Here is a 5,828-nt window from a genome sequence, read left to right on the forward strand (position 1 = left end):
AGTGCAGATGCAGATGTAGCTACAGATGTAGATAACGCTTATATGTGTGTGGAACCCACTGTGATAGTTTACCGAACTAGTTGCATGTGGCCAAAGTTCGGGAAATTTCAGAGACAGCTTAGGTTTCCTAGGTGCATTAAACTAGCACAGGGTTGCGATGGACCGGTGGATCGCCATTGCTTTATGAATCGATCTTTCAAAATCTTTGTCCGAAATCTCTTTAAATGAGTCGCTTATGTGAAGTACCAGTTTGTCGACAAAGGGTGTTTCCCACGGTACTTGTAGGCTGCAAATCTGACAACTCTGTCTCCGCCTGTCTCCTCGCCCCTTACGTTTCATCGCCTTTAACGCTCGCGCTAAGCAACGGTCTTTCCTCCTTCGTGGTGAGGTCAAATTCTCTCGAACTGTAGCTCTGCGCGTTGTGAGCGGGGGTTGCGATGAGCGGGGAGAGCGCACAGGAGGAGGTGCGGGGAGGGCAACGAGCACCGCCTCCAGCAGGCCACACAACGGCACACAACACAAACATCTGTTTTCGAGCTTTCACGAAACAACAAGATGCGCGATGGAGGTAATGATCACTTAAATACTTCGCACCATAGGAACTCTTTTCTCAAATACGGTCAGAAGTGTCGGGTCAACAAACGTAATGGGATCAAGAAGCTGCAAAAAAGTGTAAGTCCAACCTGACACCACTGAAGACAGAGCTACGAAGATAACTTTTGGAAATTAGTGAGTGTAAAAACTTACCCTAACATTGTAAAAGTGTCCTCAGACGTTTTTTGGCTCAGTTTATCTAAGTGAGGCGGCGTTTTCAACCATGAACATAGCGCAGTCTAAATGTAGGATTAAAACGACTGAACCTCATCATTCAGACTGTCAGGTTGACTCTGACAAATTATTCACCAGATTATAATAAACTTGCCAGTCATATGCAGCCGCGCGGGACTAGCCGAGCGGTCTAGGGTGCTGTAGTCATGGACTGTGCGGCTGGTCCCGGCGGAGGTTCGAGTCCTCCCTCGGGCATGGGTGTGTGTGTTTGTCCTTAGGGTAATTTAGTTTAAGTAATGTGTAAGCTTAGGGACTGATGACCTTAACAGTTAAGTCCCATAAGATTTCACACACATTCGAACAGCCATATGCAAAGCCAAGTGTCTTACAAAAATTTTTAACGTTTATCATGACGTGCATTTTACATTTTTTCACGTACATTATATCATGTAAACTGAGCAGCAGCCTTACAACTTTTGACGTACAGAAAATTCTACATGTACATGTACATCTACATCTACATCCATACTCCGCAAGCCACCTGACGGTGTGTGGCGGAGGGTACCTTGAGTGCCTCTATCGGTTCACCCTTCTATTCCAGTCTCGTATTGTTCGTGGAAAGAAGGATTGTCGGTATACCTCTGTGTGGGCTCTAATCTCTCTGATTTTATCCTCATGTTCTCTTCGCGAGATATACGTAGGAGGGAGCAATATACTGCTTGACTCATCGGTGAAGGTATGTTCTCTAAACTTCAACAAAATCCCGTACCGAGCTACTGAGCGTCTCTCCTGCAGAGTCTTCTACTGAAGTTTATCTATCATCTCCGTAAAGCTGTCGCGATTACTAAATGATCCTGACACGAAGCGCGCTGCTCTCCGTTGGATCTTCTCTATCTCTTCTATCAACCCTATCTGCTACGGATCCCACACTGCTGAGCAGTATTCAAGCAGTGGGCGAACAAGCGTACTGTAACCTACTTCCTTTGTTTTCGGATTGCATTTCCTTAGGATTCTTCCAATGAATCTCAGTCTGGTGTCTGCTTTACCGACGATCAACTTTATATGATCATTCCATTTAAAATCACTCCTAATAGGTACTCCCAGATAATTTATGGAATTAACTGCTTCCAGTTGCTGACCTGCTATATTGTAGCTAAATGATAAGGGATCTTTCTTTGTATGTATTCGCAGCACATTACACATGTCTACATTGAGATTCAGTTGCCATTCCATGCACCATGCGTCAATTCGCTGCAGATCCTCCTTCATCTCAGTACAATTTTCCATTGTTACAACCTCTCGATATACCATAGCATCATCCGCCAAAAGCCTCAGCGAACTTCCGATGTCATCCACAAGGTCATTTATGTATACTGTGAATAGCAACGGTCCTACGACACTCCCCTGCGGCACACCTGAAATCACTCTTACTTCGGAAGACTTCTCTCCATTGAGAATGACATGCTGCGTTCTGTTATCTAGGAACTCTTCAATCCAATTACACAATTGGTCTTATAGTCCATCTGCTCTTACTTTGTTCATTAAACGACTGTGAGGAACTGTATCGAACGCCTTGCGGAAGTCAAGAAACACGGCATCTACCTGTGAACCCGTGCATATGGCCCTCTGAGTCTCGTGGAGGAATAGCGCGAGCTGGGTTTCACACGACTGTCTTTTTCGAAACCCATGCTGACTCCTACAGAGTAGATTCCTTTTCTCCAGAAAAGTCATTATACTCGAACATAATTACATTTTCTGTATTTCGTACAAGTAAAATGATTAATTTTGCGTACGGTGTTGTTCTGTGCTTAAACCTTTACGAATTTCTAAGTCAGTACATCTCTAAATGAACTAAACTGCATGTAGAAGATGTTGTTGTTGTTGTTGTGGTCTTCAGTCCTGAGACTGGTTTGATGCAGCTCTCCATGCTAATCAATCCTGTGCAAGCTTCTTCATCTCCCAGTACCTACTGCATCCTACATCCTTCTGAATCTGCTTAGTGTATTCAGCTCTTGGTCTCCCTCTACGATTTTTACGCTCAACGCTGCCCTCCATTACTAAATTGGTGATGCCTCGATGCCTAAGAACATGTCCTACCAACCGATTCCTTCTTCTAGTCAAGTTGTGCCACAATCTTCTCTTCTCCCCAATCCTATTCAATACCTCCTCATTAGTTACGTGATCTACCCACCTAATCTTCAACATTCTTCTGTAGCACCACATTTCGAAAGCTTCTATTCTCTTCTTGTCCAAACTATTTATTGTCCATGTTTCACTTCCATACATGGCTACACTCCATAAAAATACTTTCAAAAACGACTTCCTGACGCTTAAATCTTTACTCGATGTTAACAAATTTCTCTTATTCAGAAACGCTTTCCTTGCCATTGCCAATCTACACTTTATATCCTCTCTACTTCGACCATCATCAGTTATTTTGCTCCCCAAATAGCAAAACTCCTTTACTACTTTAAGTGTCTCATTTCCTAATCTAATTCCCTCAGCATCTCCCGACTTAATTCGACTACATTCCATTATCCTCGTTTTGCTTTTGTTGATGTTCATCTTATACCCTCCTTTCAAGACACTGTCCATTCCGTTCAACTGCTCTTCCAAGTCCTTTACTGTCTCTGACAGAATTACAATGTCATCGGCGAACCTCAAAGTTATTATTTCTTCTCCCTGGATTTTAATACCTACTCCAATTTTTTCTTCTGTTTCCTTTACTGCTTGCTCAATATACAGATTGAATAACATCGGAGACAGGCTACAACCCTGTCTCACTCCCTTCCCAACCACTGCTTCCCTTTCATGCCCCTGGACTCTTATAACTGCCACCTGGTTTCTGTACAAATTGTAAATAGCCTTTCGCTCCCTGTATTTTACCCCTGTCACCTTTAGAATTTGAAAGAGAGTATTTCAGTCAACATTGTCAAAAGCTTTCTCTAAGTCTACAAATGCTAGAAACGTAGTTTTGCCTTTCCTTAATCTTTCTTCTAAGATAAGTCGTAAGGTCAGTATTGCCTCACTTGTTCCAACATTTCTACGGAATCCAAACTGATCTTCCATTCGCTTGTAAAGAATTTGCGTTAGTATTTTGCAGCCGTGACTTATTAAACTGATAGTTCGGTAATTTGCGCAACTGTCAATACCTGCTTTCTTTGGGATTGGAATTATTATATTCTTCTTGAAGTCTGAGGGTATATCGCCTGTCCTACATCTTGCTCACCAGATGGTAGAGTTTTGTCAGGACTGGCTCTCCCAAGGCCGTCAGTAGTTCTAATGGAATGTTGTCTACTCCCGGGGCCTTGTTTCGACTTAGGTCTTTCAGTGCTCTGTCAAACTCTTCACGCAGTATCGTATCTCCCATTTCATGTTCGTCTACATCGTCTTCCATTTCCATAATATTGTCCTCAAGTAAATCGCCCTTGTATAGACCCTCTATATACTCCTTCCACCTTTCTGCTTTGCCTTCTTTGCTTAGAGCTGGGTTTCCATCTGAGCTACTGATATTCATACAAGTGGCTCTCTTTTCTCCAAAGGTCTGTTTAATTTTCCTGTAGGCTGTATCAATCTTACACCCAGTGAGATAAGCCTCTACATCCTTACATTTGTCCTCTAGCCGTGCCTGCTTAGCCATTTTGCACTTCCTGTCGATCTCATTTTTGAGACGTTTGTATTCCTTTTTGCCTGCTTCATTTACTGCATTTTTATATTTTCTCCTTTCATCAATTAAATTCAATACTTCTTCTGTTACCCAAGGATTTCTAATAGCCCTCGTCTTTTTACTTACTTGATCCTCTGCTGCCTTCACTACTTCATCCCTCAGAGCTACCCATTCGTCTTCTACTGTATTTCTTTCCCCCATTCCTGTCCATTGTTCCCTTATGCTGTCCCTGAAACTCAGTACAACCTCTGGTTTAGTCAGTTTATCCAGGTCCCATCTCCCTAAATTGCCACCTTTTTGCAATTTCTTCAGTTTTAATCTACAGTTCATAACTAATAGATTGTGGCCGGAGTCCACATCTTCCCCTGGAAATGTCCTACAATTTAAAACCTGGTTCCTAAATCTCTGTCTTACCATTATATAATCTATCTGATACCTTTTAGTATCTCCAGGATTCTTCCATGTATACAACCTTCTTTTATGATTCTTGAACCAAGTGTTAGCTATGATTAAGTTATGCTCTGTGCAAAATTCTAACAGACGGTTCCTCTTTAATTTCTTAGCCCCAATAAATATTCACCTACTATGTTTCCTTCTCTCCCTTTTCCTACTGTCGAATTCCAGTCACCCATGACTATTAAATTTTCATCTCCCTTCACTACCTGAATAATTTCTTTTATCTCATCATACATTTGTTCAATTTCTTCGTCATCTGCAGAGCTAGTTGGCATATAAACTTGTACTACTGTAGTATGCATGGGCTTCGTGTCTATCTTGGCCACTATAATATGTTCACTATGCTGTTTGTAGTAGCTTACCCGCACTCCAATTTTTTTATTCATTATTAAACCTACTCCAGCATTACCCCTATTTGATTTTGACTGAGTCTGACCAGAAGTCTTGTTCTTCCTGCCACCGAACTTCACTAATTCCCACTATATCTAACTTTAACCTATCCATTTCCCTTTTTAAATTTTCTAAACTACCTGCCCGATTAATGGATCTGACATTCCACGCTCCGATCCGTAGTATGCCAGTTTTCCGTCTCCTGATAACGACGTCCTCTTGAGTAGTCCCCGCCCGGAGATCCGAATGGGGGACTATTTTACCTCCGGAATATTTTACCCAAGATGACGTCATCATCATTTAATCATACAGTAAAGCTGCATGCCCTCGGGAAAAATTACGGCTGTAGTTTCCCCATGCTTTCAGCCGTTCGCAGTACCACAACAGCAAGGCCGTTTTGGTTAATGTTACAAGGCCAGATCAGTCAATCATCCAGACTGTTGCCCCTGCAACTACTGAAAAGGCTGCTGCCCTTCTTCAGGAACCACAAGTTTGTCTGGCCTCTCAACAGATACCCCTCCGTTGTGGTTGCACCTTCGGTACGGCT

Source organism: Schistocerca piceifrons, chromosome 8 (assembly GCF_021461385.2).
Source record: "Schistocerca piceifrons isolate TAMUIC-IGC-003096 chromosome 8, iqSchPice1.1, whole genome shotgun sequence".
NCBI classification, from domain to species: domain Eukaryota; kingdom Metazoa; phylum Arthropoda; class Insecta; order Orthoptera; family Acrididae; genus Schistocerca; species Schistocerca piceifrons.